The sequence below is a fragment of the Sturnira hondurensis genome, unplaced genomic scaffold (genome assembly GCF_014824575.4).
Source record: "Sturnira hondurensis isolate 20B ecotype Veracruz unplaced genomic scaffold, ASM1482457v3 Scaffold0006413, whole genome shotgun sequence".
NCBI classification, from domain to species: Eukaryota; Metazoa; Chordata; class Mammalia; order Chiroptera; family Phyllostomidae; genus Sturnira; species Sturnira hondurensis.
This window is the reverse complement of record NW_028079044.1, coordinates 1570985-1588167: the sequence shown is the minus strand read 5'-3', so window position 1 is coordinate 1588167 and position 17183 is coordinate 1570985. Positions and strand designations below refer to the sequence as shown.

The window sequence follows — 17183 nt, the reverse complement described above, 5'->3', positions numbered from 1 at the left end:
TCTGTTTCTAAAGGTACAGTTTTTTGTTTTGTCACGGAAGTGAAAACCATATACCGGTATTTCTCAACAATAGGAAAGGAGGCTACAGCTACATTTTTTCTCTTTTTTGTCTCTGCCTTCCTTTCCCACAACACAGGTCAAAGTTTATAGATGCATTATACAAAGTCCTCTGTCAGTCAGTATTCTTTTTGGGGGGTATTTCACAGGTCAAGCTCAGTCACTCTGAGGAATTGTGGAAGGATGCTTGCTGTCCTATTCCAGCTGCAGGACCCTACTGGCTTCCTTTTTCAGACAAGTGCCGCCCACTGCACCCAGTTCCTTTGTGTAGGTAGGTCTTATAGGAGATGCAGGCACCTGAGGAACTTTGGCTACAGTTGTGCTGTACATTTGAGTTCGATGGGGCAGTTGTGAGAGGCGGAGCCTAAGATTTCATTGGTTGTCTCCATACTGCCATCCAATTTGTGTGGCTTCATCAGGGGGCATTACCCCATTTCTGGGGGTCCAGGTTATACATGCACAAGTATCCATAGCAAGCTCCCACCAGCAATCTGAGAATCTTTTGAATTGTGGCTAGGGCACAAATGTTTTCATGGCCATGGAAAGGCAGGAAGTCTGTGGCAAAGGCTCTGCCCTGGTTGAACATTTCTGTGCTTGGGAGGGAAAGTAGCTGGGGGAAGCCATGAGCACCTTGCTGAAGTACCCGTCCAGGTGGTGGGCTCCTCCTGAGGTTTTCCCTGCAGTCTTGAGTTTGAGGATGTGCACAGTCTCAGTGTTGCTGGGGGTGGAGAGGAACACACCACCCATGCTGAAGACCAGGGAGCAGATGCCCACATACCTCTTAACTCCTCTCTGGAACTCAAACAATTTCTGTCCCTCTGGAATGAAATATACCCTAATTGCGGTCACCTTCTCTTAAGCAGTGGTGAGATTGGTTCCACTGGCATCAAAAACCAACTTGGGTAAAGGGCTGTGGTGAGCTGGGGTCATGTTGGTAGCTCTCAGGTTAACGGTGACAAAGACCTGCACCTCTCACATGGTGGCACTGCTGGGTAGTAGTTGTCATTGTTGATGGACACAGACCTATGGCTATCTTGAAAGGGCAGACTCAAAAAAATAGAGCTCTCTTCTCACAGTTCATTTACCTGCCAGGTTTGGGGCATCTTCGTGATGGTGCACTGTACCTACATGGCCTGAATGTTGTGTATATTCAGAGACTTCCAGGCATACTCTGAGCCTCTGCCTGTTCAACAAAAGAGCCAGTATCCTGTTGGAGTAGCTGTAGTTGCAGATCTCAATTCCTTTCTGTAGGTAGCAAGCTTTTACCTTCCTAGGAGCTTTGAGGGCGATGAGGGCCACCAAGCTGCTTCAGAACAATCTTTCTATGTTGTACACATCTTCAATATAGTGCATTCATAGATTTGTTCCAGCTTATCCACAGAAGAAAGGAAGAAAGATTTATAAGCCAACATCTTACCAACAGCTGGGGACCAGGTAAGAGCCAGATGATGGAGAAGAGCCAGTAGCTGTGCTTGGTACCCCTTTCAGTGATGTCCTGGTTGCGGTTGGCCAAGAGCAGCTGGTGGATGTTGGCCTCACCTCTCTGACTGGCCAGGTTCTACGATGGGTGCACAGTGGGTGGTCCTGGACAGGGAGTTTGGTCAGTGGGCTGGGGTCACATACCTGTTTACAGTTGGTACCCAGAGGCTCATTGCCCTATATTCAATCCTCCTGCCCCATCCTGCCCTGTCTCTTATTTGGTATAGGTTTTTTTTTTTTTATCTGGATTCTAAATTCCAGAAAGGTGATATAATTCTCATTAAAGTCTTCATATGATATTGTTTATTCTAAAATACACTTCTGTATTTCAATTTAAGCAAAATAGGCCATCCTTGTTAATACCCGAACCAAGATATCCCCAGTTTTTTATTGCATGCCTTTAAATACATTTAGTTACCTTCCATTGACCTCATTATAAACTCTTAGTAATATAAAAGGAATTCATGATATCACATCTCTCATATACATCCAAAGCACTCTCTCCATCAAATGATTTTGAGTAATGAATGAGGTCCATACTTCAAAGCCACTCATTTTAAGAGATTTTCCATAAATAAGGTATAAAGCAATTAAAAGCCTGTCATTTAGTAACTGATATACCTTAATTATTAAATAAGTCTCTTACCTGAAGTCTCCTGCAGTGTTTCACATAGAAATTGGGCTATGGAACTAGATTAGGTATAAGAAAATAAAGTCTAGAATTTAAATATATAACTAAAGTATTTTTAAATACAAGAGGGAAAAATATTCTCATAGTAATCAGGAAAATAGATAATTTTTACTTTAGCTAAAAGGTTAAAAAGAGCTCATAAGAGCAGATTAACAAATAATTCATTGTCTATGCAAAGTGATACTAATAACAAAAATAAGTGACATTTAATGAGTATGCTTAGAATTGTACTTAACATTTCACATAATTATCACGTTTAATCCTCATACAAACTCTGTGAAGTAGTATTGCAATTTTATATATGAGAAAATACATTGCAGTTTGTATCAGTTTTCTTGAGGATACTAATCCTGTTGGATTAGGACAATGAGTCTAACAATCTCATTTTAATTTTATTACCTCTGTAAAAACCTTATCTCCAAATAAAGTCACATACTGGGATTTAGGACTTCAACATGTAAATTTGAGAGACTACAATCTGCTTAAGTATTTCACGATTTAATTCAAAAACATGTTGAGCCTCTACTATGTTCTAGGAAATACCCTCAGTGTTTGGGGGAGAAATAAATAGTAACACAATACCTGATAGAAGATAGGAATATCTTAGTTGAGCCCTCCTTCCTCTTCAAGATGAGGTCTAGACTGGTTTGGCTGTCTGGACTCTGCCAGGGAGCCAGAATAGTGGAATGATCTCTGGAACCAGAGTTACAGCAGAGATGGGAACCAGGAAAGAAGAGTGAGCCTAACCAGAAAGTACAGGAAGTATGTGGTCTGGTGCCTCTAAAGACAAGAAACAAGGCTGGATTGAAACCCTGTGAGACCAAGGGAATGAGTTGGAAATCAAATTAATCAGATTGTAATCCAGCAGAAATGGAAGGTCCATTGTAGGATGACTTAGAATTTCATCAGCTGGCAGAAATTCCGAGAGTTGAGTGATGACACACTTTATCCTCCAGATAGGGACATGGTTTAGAATAAAAGGCGGTGCTATAAATTGGTCAGCAGAAACATGTAGACACTATACTAGGCAACCTAGGGAGAATGGTCACTCTTGACATCAGGGGTGTAATGACTGAGAGGATTAGTTCAGCTTAAAATTTTGAATTGTTTTAGAAACAAGAAACACAGTCTAATTCAACTTTATGAGCCAAATACAACCAACGTACGTACAAAAAGAGAACAGAGGAGAGGATGATGAGCAGCAGATGGGTTCACAAAAGAAACAATATCTGAGTTGAGGTTTGATTGATAAATTAGAATTTCAGCTATGAATGAAGATAAGGAAAGACTTCTCAGAGAGAGGAGATAATATATGGAAAGTATGAAGTCANTTATCCTCCAGATAGGGACATGGTTTGGAATAAAAGGCGGTGCTATAAATTGGTCAGCAGAAACATGTAGACACTATACTAGGAAACCTAGGGAGAATGGTCACTCTTGACATCAGGGGTGTAATGACTGAGAGGATTAGTTCAGCTTAAAGTTTTGAATTGTTTTAGAAACAAGAAACACAGTCTAATTCAACTTTATGAGCCAAATACAACCAACGTACGTACAAAAAGAGAACGTAGGAGAGGATGATGAGCAGCAGATGGGTTCACAAAAGAAACAATATCTGAGTTGAGGTTTGATTGATAAATTAGAATTTCAGCTATGAATGAAGATAAGGAAAGACTTCTCAGAGAGAGGAGATAATATATGGAAAGTATGAAGTCAGAAAATATTACAATGGGTTGTATGATTCATTCATTTATTCAATAATTATAATTTAAGTACCTACCATGAGAAGGACACTGAGCAAGGGAATAGTAAAACATTTATCAGTTAATAATATAGTACTGATACTTATAGTCTATTGTGGGAAGATGAACCATTTAAAAAAATGGCTCATCCTTATTAATACCTGAAGGAAGATTATTTCCTTTATTGCTATCTTTTAAAATGTACTACATTCATCTTCCATTATCATAAATGGTTAGTGATATGAGAATGCATAATATCACCTCTCTAATACATGTCTAGAGCAGCTCATCTTATCAGACAAAATGATTTTCGATAAACATAAATGATTATTTAATTCCAGGTTACATGTATGTGATATCTAGAAAATGAAAGAGAGTGATATACATAAAATATGAACAGATTAGGCTGGAGTTTTAGATGGGGCAATTAGCATATTTGCCTAACTTTAGGCTGCATCCCCTCTCTCTGCTGCTGCTGTTTCTTGATCTTTTCATTACAAAGACATGGAACTTGTAGGATATGAGAGATTGGAAGAAATGATTTCACGTGTCACATTTTCTACATAAAGTGCACAAATGAAACAGTGTTCAGATATCCCTAGTCTGTTATAGGTGTTCTGCCTAGAAAGTGGGTTACCTAAATTGTCCACACAGTCTCATCAGCAGAACTGGTATTCCTCACCGATGTTTGGTGGCAGATAGCAGGTAGGTACTTTTTTTTTGTAAGAGTAAACATAATTTTTCTTTAGGACAATTCCCAGGTGACTATTGTAGAAAATAGAAGGCATGCTCTGGTGTTACATTTTTAAAAATATGGGCACAATTTACAAACTTATAATGAAGCAGAACTAAGCCAGTAGCTTTATGACATAGCAAAAATCCTATTAATTTATCTGAAGTCATTACTTTCTCCTGTCCTTCCTTTCTTCTCCCTCCCTACGTTTCCCTTTCTTTCCTCTTAAACATTTTTTCTTCCTCTCTCTCTCTTTTATAAAGCTCAGTAAATATATTAGGGACATCAGCATATGACAATAGATCTAAGGAGGGAATTTACACAAAGTATGCATTTTACCTTGAGACAAATGTAGAGATTGTTGACAATATTTTGTACCTTTAAAAAAGGAAGGCCTACAAAATGGAGGCATAAGTAGACAGTGTGCCTCCTCACACAACAAAAAGAAGGACGACAATAATTTAGAAACAAAAAACAACAAGTACCAACAGAAAATTGAACTGTATGGAAGTCTGACAACCAAGGAGTTAAAGTAGAAATAGTCATCCAGACCAGTAAGAGGGACGGAGTCGGGCAGCCGGGTGGAGAGGGGTCTCAGCAAAGTGGCAACTGGTGGGCCCAGCAAGGCAGTGGATTGTGGAGGGGCCCAGCTTACAAGGTGGCTGGCCGACCTGGTGATCCCACACTCACATGCAGATAAACCAGGCAACACTGGGGAGCAAGACAGACCTCACAACCCAGGGTTCCAATTCAAGGAANTCTTAAACATTTTTTCTTCCTCTCTCTCTCTTTTATAAAGCTCAGTAAATATATTAGGGACATCAGCATATGACAATAGATCTAAGGAGGGAATTTACACAAAGTATGCATTTTACCTTGAGACAAATGTAGAGATTGTTGACAATATTTAGTACCTTTAAAAAAGGAAGGCCTACAAAATGGAGGCATAAGTAGACAGTGTGCCTTCTCACACAACAAAAAGAAGGACGACAATAATTTAGAAACAAAAAACAAGTACCAACAGAAAATTGAACTGTATGGAAGTCTGACAACCAAGGAGTTAAAGTAGAAATAGTCATCCAGACCAGTAAGAGGGATAGAGTCGGGCAGCCGTCCCGGGGGTCGGCTGAGGGGTCTTAGCAAAGTGGCAACTGGTGGGCCCAGCAAGGCAGTGGATTGTGGAGGGGCCCAGCTTACAAGGTGGCTGGCCGACCTGGCGATCCCACACTCACATGCAGATAAACCAGGCAACACTGGGGAGCAAGACAGACCTCACAACCCAGGGTTCCAATTCAAGGAACACTGATTGAAAACACCTGTGGGGGCTGAGGTGCAGGGAGAGACTCCCAGCCTCACAGGAGAATTTGTTGGAGAGACCCAAAGGGTCCCAGAACATACATGAGCCTGCATACTAACAAACCAGCATCAGAAGGGCCCAGTTTGCTTGTGGGAAATGAGGGAAGTGACTGAAATCCAGCAGAGAGCAGAGCAAGCACCATTGTTCCTTCTCAGACCCTTCCCCCACATAGAGCATCACAACCCAGTGACATGAATTACCCCACCCTGGTGAACACCTAAGGCTCCACCCCTCACTTCTTAACAGGCACACTGAGACAAAAAAAAAAATCTAAATGAAAGAACAAATCAAAGCTTCAGAATGAATACAACTGAGCAACAAAGAAATAGCCAACCTATCAGATGCACAGTTCAAAACACTGGTAATCAGGATGCTCACAGAACTGGTTGAATTTGGTTGCAAATTAGATGAACGAATGAAGGCTACACTAAGAAAAATAAAGGAAGATGTACAGGGAACCAGTAGTGATGGGAAGAAACTGGAACTCAAATTAATGAAGTGGACCAGAAGGAAGAAAGAAACATTTAATCAGAACAGAACAAAGAAACAAGAATTCAAAAAAAATGAGGAGAGGCTTAGGAACCTCCAGGACATCTTTAAACATTCCAACATCCAAATTATAGGGAAACCAGAAGGACAAGAGGAAGAGCAACAAGTGGGAAACTTATTTGAACAAATAATAAAGGAGAACTTCCCCAATCTGGCAAAAAAAAAAAATAGACTTCTAGGAAGCCTAGGAAACTCAGAGAGTCTCAAAAAAATTAGTCCCAAAGAGGAGCACACCAAGGCACATCATAATTACATTACCTGGCATGAAAGATAAGGAGAGAATGTTAAAACCAGCATGAGAAAAAGAGACAGTCACCTACAAAGGAGTTCCCATCAGACTGTCAGCTGATTTCTCAAAAGAGATCTTCCAGGCAAGAAGGGGCTGGAAAGAAGTATTCCAACTCATGAAATCCAAAGGCCTACACCCAAGATTGTTCTACCCAGCAAAGCTTTCATTTAGAATGGAAGGACAGATAAAGTGCTTCTCAGATAAGGTCAAGTTCAAGGAGTTCATCATCATGAAACCCTTATTATATGAAATGCTAAAGGGATTTATCTAAGAAAAAGAAAAAAACATGTAGAGTAAAATGACAGGAAACTCACAATTATTAACAAAATAATTGTTAATAATTATTAATAATTATGAACAATTGATTATTAATAATTGTTAATTATTTTAACCACACCTAAAAAAAACTAAGCAAACAACTAGAACAGAAACAGAACCACAGAAATGGCAATCACATGGAGAGTTAGCAACAGGGGAGTGGGAGAAGGAGAAAGCGGAAAAGGTACAGAAAATAAGTAGCATAAGTAGCATAGATGGTACGTAGAAAACAGGGGGAGGATAAGAATAGTATGGGAAATGTAGAAGCTAAAGAACTTATAAGTATGACACATGGACATGAACTAAAGGGAGGGAGTGTGGGTGGGAGGGGGTGTAGGGGAGTGAAGGGGAAAAATGAGACAACTGTAATAACATAATCAATATAATATATTTAAAAAATAAAATAAAAGGAAAGCCTAGTGATCTTCACTGGAAGAAGAACCAGAATTTATTAATACCCTCCTTTTCTTTAGAAAGGAAAAATGGTAATATGGCAGGCTGCATGTGGAAATTTCCTACACGAGCTCCATAAAAATAATTTCTGAAGATTATAAACCATTTTTGCTGCCAGTTAAACTGAAGTGGGGCCTGACAGAGGCCCGGGCTGAGGATACTGGACTCAGTCATGAAGGGTCCTGAATGTCAGGTGAGGGGATTGAACTCTATTTAAAAAAAAAAAAACAGATAAACAAGGCAAAGTTTAAAATTGGGAAGAAATAACACAATATTTTGACTACAGAAAATTCCTTTTGGTAAGAGTACAAAGAATTCATTACAGGGATAGTAGTCTATTTAAGAAAAAATGACCCTAGACAGGGTAATACAGGTCAGGGTAATGACCTAGACTAAAGCAATGGTAGTAGGAAGGAAGAGAGAATGATGGATTGGGGAACTGCAAATTCTCATTTTCTGCAGCACCTTGCATAATATCTGGCAATAAGTGTCTTTCAGTAAATGCAGTAGAATTTTAGGGTTTGGATAATAATTCAGGGGAGAAAAAAAGCAGTGAAGGGATTTAAATATGCCTCTTTTTAATCCAAGCTCTATTTTCTAAACAAGATTTGGGTTTTAATGTCTCATTTATAAAGTTATATGGACACTTAGCACAAATATCATTCGCTTAAGTGCAGATGAGCAATGTTATATTTTTCTTGCTTTAAACCAGTCATATAACTAATTTGACAGCTCAAGCAGGAATTACTAAGACAAAAAACCCTAGCATGGGACTATATAATCTGTCTCCTAATCACTCATGTGACCGGCTAAACTTAAAATGACAGATGTGACCGGCTAACCTTAAACCATCCAGGCCTGATCTGAATCAGGTGTTCTTGTAAAAGATGTCTTCCATCCCTGACAAGTAGATCGTAAGTTTTAGTTTCTCCCGGAACCAAGAAAATAGAGTATGCCTCCGTCCTGACAAGTGTGCTTCTTTTCTTTATCTTTAATCTTCCTTTTCTTTATTTTAAAATCCTATATTGATCTAACAGGAGGAAGTACAGCTTTAATTTTGTTATTGACTAAATAGACCTTCCTGCTTGTTCAGTTCCTGTTAACTGCAAAGAGAAGACTCACCCAGTACTATCTCTACAATCAGCAATAATAACATGACCACTGCATGCTACTTTGTTTCCATTGTTTTCTCTGCACATAAATAAAGTGTCAAGAGTTTTAATACTTCATGAGCAGTACTCTGTAAATTATAGTAATATACTGTATTTTTTGACCTTTTCAATATTGTGTGATTTGGTTGGCTGGTCTCTCTATTTATAGCCCTGCTGAGTAGATGGGAAGGAATGAATATCCTGCCGTTAATGAAAATATCGTATATTGAAAGAGTCAAATGATGATACTGTCTTGGTTCAAATGATTATATTTCACAAGATATACAGCATTAGGCATTGTAATTCTGCTAAATCATTCTGCTGACAAAAGGTATAATGAGATTAGAAAACTGCTAAAAATTAATTCATGTACTGACAGAATTTGTACCTAGGCTAAAAAGAGTGTGACTTTTTAAAAAAATCTCATTAAAATCCCAAGTTTAAAGTCATGTTCATTTTAACTCTCTACTAATACTTAAGATGGTATGTTTGGTACTTTCATTAGTAAGTATGGTTAAGAACAATGACAGAGAATTTTCTTTTACAGGCTTCAAAAACAATGATCAAATTACAAATGGCATTTTCATTTCATTGGGAAGTTTCAGCTTTGTTTTGCCTTTTGAAAATAAGGAATGCATTATCTTAGATTCTGTACTAAATGGTTTCAATGATAGAAATAATATAATAGAAAACATTCTCAGAAAATTATTTCTATCATTGCATTTTTGGCTCTATGAATATGCCTACTCGGGTTATGTTGTCTGCCTAAAGAATGTTTTAATGGTATTCTTTACTCTCATGAACTGTTCATTAAACAAATCAGTGTTGTTATTCAATTTTTTTGGATTATTCCTTTACCATAAAGGAAAGGAAAAGAATACTTGAGCCAATTTTACCCCAACAGACAGAACTTTTTCTGTGTCAATTTGTGTAACTCCCCTGCAAAAAGTAACTCTTGCCCTGAGAACACGTGGAAGAGAAGATGAACTCTCTTGCAGTCTTTGTTAATTTGTCATAATATATTAGTGCACATATGAACAGTCTAATTGATATAATTACATGCCTGGCTCATTTGGTAGACATCTAAACTCTGCCCGGAGAACCAGTGCATGTATAGCTCAAGATTTGAGGAGCCTGGCTTTGCATACCTCACTCTGTTTGTATTAGTTTTTTTTTTTTTAATGCATTGTAAATAAAGAGCTTTCATTTCAGGGAGACTGACAATCTCCTCTTCTGAGAGGTAGCAAAGATCTGTTGTGCTGTACAAGTTCATTTTCAATTAGTGTCTTGGATATATTCATTTGAAAAGCTTATGGGAAGCCATTATGTGTTAAAGGATTTTAGATAGGTCAGATGTGATTTATCACATAAGATGGAATTACAAAGGTTTAGTTTGATTAAATAGCACATCTGTTGGGGAAGTGGTGGGAAGATTTATGGAGTAAGATCAAGTCAAAGAGAAAAAAATGAAATAGTTATGTAGAGTATGAAAAAGGAGAAACAGAACCTATGTGACTGGAGATTCTTAATCATATCTGTGACAGTATCTATTTGAGTTCCTAATATACGCTCAGGTATTCTTCAAACCTGGTCTCATTTTATCCTCACAATAATATTCCAAGATGATCCTGCTATTTGCATGCACAGAAAAGAAAACAGGTTCTAAGAAGTTAAATAAGTTCCTCAAAGACAAACAGCGAGGCTTAGACATAGCCAGATTACTGGGGGTTTTTTTCTTTCTTGTCTTCAAAGTCCATGCTCTTTCCATTTCTCCATAATATTCTGTGATTTGTTTGTCCTTCTCTTTCAGACTCCTCCTCACACATGGTAGTGTCTTAGGTCTCAACTAAATGTTGAAGACATTTCGACCTGTCCAGGTATACAGTGGGAATTCCTACTCGAAGTGGAGGCTGTCCACAACCTGATAGGACAATAAACCAGTCAAAATACACCATTGTAGCACCTAATATCAAGGTGTCTCTTCCATTAGCCAGTCATAACAGGTAAACAAACACACATATGACAAATAAATTAATGTTTTTATGTATTATTTATCCCTTGCTTTGAACCAGATAGGAACCCAGTTAGCTTCTCCACTGAAATGTTATCTGATGAGGGCTTATTTCATTAACCTTCTTAGAAATATTAAAACTTTCATTTGGCTACAGAAGAATTTTGATCTTTACAAGTTACCTGATTTAAAAAGTTTAACAGCACAGAGTTGTAAAAAACTACGATAGAGAAAAGATTGATAATTTTTGTCAGCAAACCATTTCTGATGATGCATAGAAAGCTAATCACCATGACTTTATGGCTGGCCTTACACAATGAACAATTATAGTCAATATTCATTTATCACAGAGGGCAGGCCCAAGATCACAAGGACACTGGACTAATTTATGCTGCCTGATCCTTTTAGAGTACCAACATGGTACTCTACTGCTGGATATAAAAGGGAACTCACAACCACCCTAAGAATTTACGGAATATCCCAATAATATCAAAGAAACATACTCATGCTCAAAAAAGTGTTCTCAAATAAGCTTTGGATATCCAACTTAAAAACATATAAAGAAAACTAGATTCTGTAATTATCATATTTGCTTCAAATATATTGCTTCTAAAAATAAAAGGAAAATCAAATATGATTATGCTTTGTTTATTGTATTTCTCTAATGTCATGATTCTTGTACATACTTAAGAAATTATTCAGATTTTCTACTGGTTATGGAATTTCAAAAAATTAGATGTTGCTTAAGGTAAATAGGCTATTAACCAAGAATTACAAAGTTGATTTAGCATTATATGAGGTAATTCCACTTTGCTGCAATAATATATGATCTGTGTATTAAGTCAAATCAAGCTGCAGTAACTAACAGCATAGCATAGCATAGAAAAATAATTTCCCTTTATTATCTTTATATTAGTAGTACATAGAAAAATTATTTATCAAATTATGATTGGGAATCTTTTAGTGTCACGTGTTGCCATTTTTAAAACTCTACTTGGGGGAAAGTGCCTGAAAACGATGCATGTGTTGGATCCTTAAGTGAAATTTATTTGGAGAAAAAAAAGAAACAAGACAAAGAATATTGGTTACCTAACTGCAAAGTCCCAGTAGGCTGAACAGACTGTTTAACACTGTTATGTCCAGTGTGTATGCTGCTTGGCTAAAGCATTCAAGAAAATCTCATGGATATGACTTCCCAACACTTTCTGCTGGGTGTTTCTATTGAAGGACATTCATCAATTAGGGCCCACATGTGAAGTTATGCAGTAGAATCTCAGGCAGCTCTTGCTTCAATGGTGAGCATAGAGATCACTCTATTTCCCTTCACTGATTTATGGGCTCCCATGACTGCAGGCTTTGTGTAGTAAAGACCCCTATAAATTTGACTTCTTCCAAGGCTTGATGAAGAGATTGTACACAGTGTGGGTTTTTGTTCTGTTTTGCTTTAACTGAGCTGGCACTCTTCACGGTGCCCGCTAGCAGCAGCAGAGATAAGTATCTGCAGTTTTACAGTAACCAGCTCCTGTCAGGATCTACAACTTCATTAGAGAAAAACGAGTCCTTGGGCTAAAATTTGAGGTGCAAAATCTCAGTCTGAAGGGAGAGAGGGAGGATGGGGGAGAAGAATATACACAGGCACTTACAGTGACCTCTCTGGGAGATGGATAATTTCCCACCACACACTTCACCAAAACCACCCACAGTAACCTTTATGGTCCTAACCTTGCATTTCAAATTAGGGAATATGTAATGGAGAAACTCAATTTTCTGGCAGATAATATTTGATATGCAGAAATAACTATTGTGAATTTGGGAAGTAGAATTTGAAGTCTTTTTGTTAATTTCATTATTTTGTTGCAGATTCTCCCACCTCCGAGTCAACAGTTCACAAGTTTATAAATTAAATTAATTACCAATAATTTTTGTTAGTTTATGTGCATTTGTGTCTTACATATTTTACTTGCTTCTTTAAAAAATTTGTATTGTATCTAGAGTAATAAAATAAATTACAAAATAAAGAAAAAGTACCCCAAAGATGACATAAATCTTCTCCCAGTTATGACTTTACTGTTTCCTCTTGAGTTCTCAAAATTCTATTCTACTTGTTCCTCCAATTTCTTCCCAGACTACCCTATTTACTTCCATTTTTACTCTTCAGGGATTTAAATGTTGAGAAGTCTTAGACAAAAACAGATCTATTTTAAATAAATAAGGTTAATAATAATACGCCCCTAAAAGAGTATCTAACCTATGCCACATTCTCTATAAATGCTGCATAAATGTGTATGTTTGTATTATTATTCATATCATCATTTTTATTATTACATTAAAAACCCCTCCTAGAACTAAAATTCCCAAACTAAACCAACACAAAGTCCTTGAGTTAGCCAGGTCCATACCCAAAGTAAGTGAGTGTTTTGTTAATCAATAGTAAAAATAAAAAACTGAGCATTTGCTCGGTTAACTGACCTAATCATTCAGGGTTTGTACAGTCTTAATGATTGTATGTCTTCCTGAAGACTCAGCCTCACATTTCCTGTGCCTGTGCTGGCCAGGACAAGAAGAACATTAGAAGCTCCATTCTCAAAAGATACTCTAGAATTTTCTGCATTACTCAAATCTTTGTACCGAGCACTTAAGTGGGTATGGACCACTGGCACAATCACCAAAATGCAACTGGCCCGTCTCTTACACCCGCATGTGCCTTCTCCTTCCTCCTTAGCCGTTGGTATCCTCATGGAACTGGAGCTCTGCTACTGACTCCTAACCGGAATTTTGCCTAGCTCTTGCCAACACCATTTCTCGCCCCCATGTTTCTGCTCTGGCTTGGGGTTTTTCCTGCAAACACTAGAGAAATACCCAAACATATTGCCACCAATCTCACTTTCATTCAGTATTATCATTAAGCTGATAATTGCCACGATTCCTCTGTGAAATGGGACCTCCTGAACATCAGCTCCAGTTGAGTAAGTTATAGTTTAGACACTGAAAGTTGAATATTTTTCTGTTCACATGACATTCAGTGCTATAACTGGGTGGTCTATTTTAGCCCCGCTTCCAGCCTCCCCACCTTCCCTAACAGCTTGGAGCCAGTGTTAGGATGTCTCAGCACTGTCGGGCAAAGACAGATCCTTGTTTTGTGGAATTGGAAGCTTACTCATATAAGATATGTGTGGGGCCTTTTTTAGAACAAGAACACACAATTATGAATATAAAATTTAACTTAAGGCCTTGGGAGAGCCCCAAGCAAGTGAGGGGATCAACCTGAAGATTAAGTTTTAATTGTGCCCAGGTAAATATTCCTGGACCTCTGAGATGAAGGGGGCAGTTAATGACAGCCCTATATTTCTATCCTGAAACAGTGTAGTGGAGAAAAAAATATAGTTTATTTAGTTAAAATATATTTTTAAGTTTTTTACTTTGAAATACTTGTAGACTTACAAAAAGAGTTGCAAAAGTAGCATGGGAGTTCCTGCTTATGCCTCACACAGCTTCCTCTAATGTTAAGGTTGTACACGGCACCTACATTATCAGAGTTAACACTGGTACAATACTCTTAACTAAACTATCAACTTTATTGTTTAGTTTACACAAATTATTTCACTAATGCCTTTTTTTGTTTCAAGAGACAATCCAGAACAACACAATGCATTTCACTGTGATGTCTTCATAGTATTTTCCAAACTATGATATTTTCAGTCACTCCTTGTCTTTCCTGACCTTGACATTTTTGAAGAGTACCAAACAATTATCCTGTAGAATGCCCCTCAATTTGTTTTTTCTAATATTTTCTAAAGAGTGGTTTAAGGATTTGCATTTTTAGCAAGAACACCACATAAGTGATACACCTTTCTCAGAGCATCAATGTCAATGTGTCTTATTACTGGTGGTGTTGGTATTGACCTCTTAATTACGATAGCATCTGCTGAGTATCTCCGTGGTAAAGTTGTTTTTTTACTTTGAAATGAATTTAAATATATGCAATTCTTCCATTTCTCTTCAAACTTTTGCAGACTAATTTTAGCATCCATCCACAGATTATTTTTTTAGAACTATTCTGTAGTTCTAATGGTGGTTTACTGTTTTCTTCATTCTTCCTTTGCTTATTAATTGGAATTCTTCTGTAAGACAGCAATAATTATTGAGGACAAGATCTACCATATACATATTTATTCAGTGACTTATTTAATAAACTATGAATATCTTTTATTCTTGTTACTAAACAAAAAAAGTTGTTGTTGTTTTTTTCTGTCTGTCGCCACAAAAGCCAAACTCAGCAGATGCTAGGATAAAAAGAAAGAGTTTTTATTCAGGTTCTACTGATCTGGGAGAATGATGAACTTCCTCTCTCAATGCCTATCTCCTCAGCAAACCATGGAAAAGGGTTTCTGCTCCAATTTAAAGCACAGTCATTTGAAGCCCACAGGCAGCTGCTACACGGCCATCCAAGTAGCCTGTCTTGTTCCCAGCTGCTGTTCATTTCAGGCCCCGTCTCAGAAGCTGCATGTGGAGCCAAGTGGCCACAGGCCATGCAAGGGCTGCAAGGTTGCACAAATGCACCAGTAAATGCATCACCTATTTGAGGGGAGAGAGAGAGAGACTGAGAGTCCTGCCAGGAGGCCACATGGCCCATCAAGAGAAAAAGTGAGTACATCGTAACAGTCCAGGTCACCAACAACAATGGTGAGCAAGAGACAGTAAGAGTGAGTGTCTTTATTCCCCTGGGACTATACTAGTTTGGATGTGCGACATACCAGTTGCTTTCTCAAAATGACCAATCAACCTACCAAACTTTACTGTACTTTGGGTGGGCTCACTTCCTAACCAATCTCTTCTTTTCCCAGGCTGGACTGACAGGCCTCTTTGGTGCAGCACCGCCCCCCGTACCATTTTGACTTTTATGTGCCTGCCTTACCCTGGTCCCAATTCCCAATCTGATGCTGCAGGGGCGAGAAAGAAGGGCTTCCCCACGCTCACTGTGACAACCTTCCCCTGCTGCCATCTTGGCTCATGGGGAAACTCCTCTGGTGTTCCAACAACTCTGCACCCCCCATTCTCTAGTTTCTACATGCAGCCTGTTAGCCCTACTTGGGGCCTGCCAACAGAGAGCAACTGAACCAAAGGCCTAAGCGAAGGAACCCTAGAAACCCCACACAGCCCCTCAGGCAGCACAACCAAATGGGGGGACTCAGTGAGAAGGGCAGATCATCTGTAACCAGGGGCAGGACATCTATACAGGGGGTGGATTGTCCACAAGACATGTATTTGGTTACTCAGGCAAGGCAGCCTCATGCCTTGCAGAAGAGCAATCTGGTACTGCACTGTGAAACTCAATGTTCTCATCAAGTCCCCGGGAAGTGAGCGAAAGCATCCTTTGACTGGCTGCATGCCCTCAAACCTCCGACTTCCACCCACTGGTATCACTCTGAGGGTTATAATCTAGTGTTATCATTATTTATTTTGTGGCTCAAATTATTCCAGTTTTGGCCATTAGGAACTCTTTCCATTTGGATCCTCTGTCAAAAGCAATTTTGAAATAATTTATCTCTTGGATTTTTCAAATGCCTTGAAGAAGACCTTCCACAGTCAAATTTTCTAAATGCACTCTGTGCTTCCTCCTATTCACTGACTTTATATACAGTGGCTATTCCCACATCTAAACCTTTAAGCCTGCCACATCCTTCTTGCCCCTGTTCCAGTGTGCTCCCTGGAGTCCTTCTTTGTATTGAACTCTCCACTACGAAAGCTCTAAATAGTCCCTCCTATGAGCCTTGGAAGATGTGAAGAATGAAAACTATTATGCTGGCCAAGTGTTCTCTTTAGCTTCCAGACAAAGGGAAAGAATGACTAATTTTTGCCCAGCCTGTAGTTACATACCAGACCTACTAATATGTCCTTAACATATGATCTCTCGCAACCTACCTTACCACCTACTTTAGAAATGAAAAACTTACTTCAAGTGACTTGTTCAAAGTAGCACTGCTAGTAAGTGCTCTACGGGATGATATGTCTCCTAGAGTTGTACCAAGGCCACTTTAGCGAAGTATATTTGTAAAGAAGGATTATGCTTGAAAGAGAGAAATTAAGGAAGGGAGATTATAGATGGGCTACAGGATGAGCAACTTCATGAAAATAAACAGGGTATAACTATAAAGAGATTGCCTCGATGTTCCATATTTTGATATCATAAAACTTGTGCTTTTAGGAAGAGGTTCTGTGACAACACTTTGGGCAGAAAAGCAAAAAATACATAAAGTAGTTTAAAAATAAAGAAAACCAATTTTTAAAACTATCTTTACTTTAAATGAGAAATTCCACATTAAGGTCTAAGTAGAACTGAAAATGTGGCACAT

General features: G+C 38.3%; 1 pseudogene; it reads right to left on the bottom strand.

The window, feature by feature from the left end:
* Positions 1–213: 213 nt before the first annotated feature.
* LOC118988971 (WD repeat domain phosphoinositide-interacting protein 2-like) lies at positions 214–15832 on the bottom strand (annotated as a pseudogene).
* Between the last annotated feature and the right edge of the window lie 1351 nt (positions 15833–17183).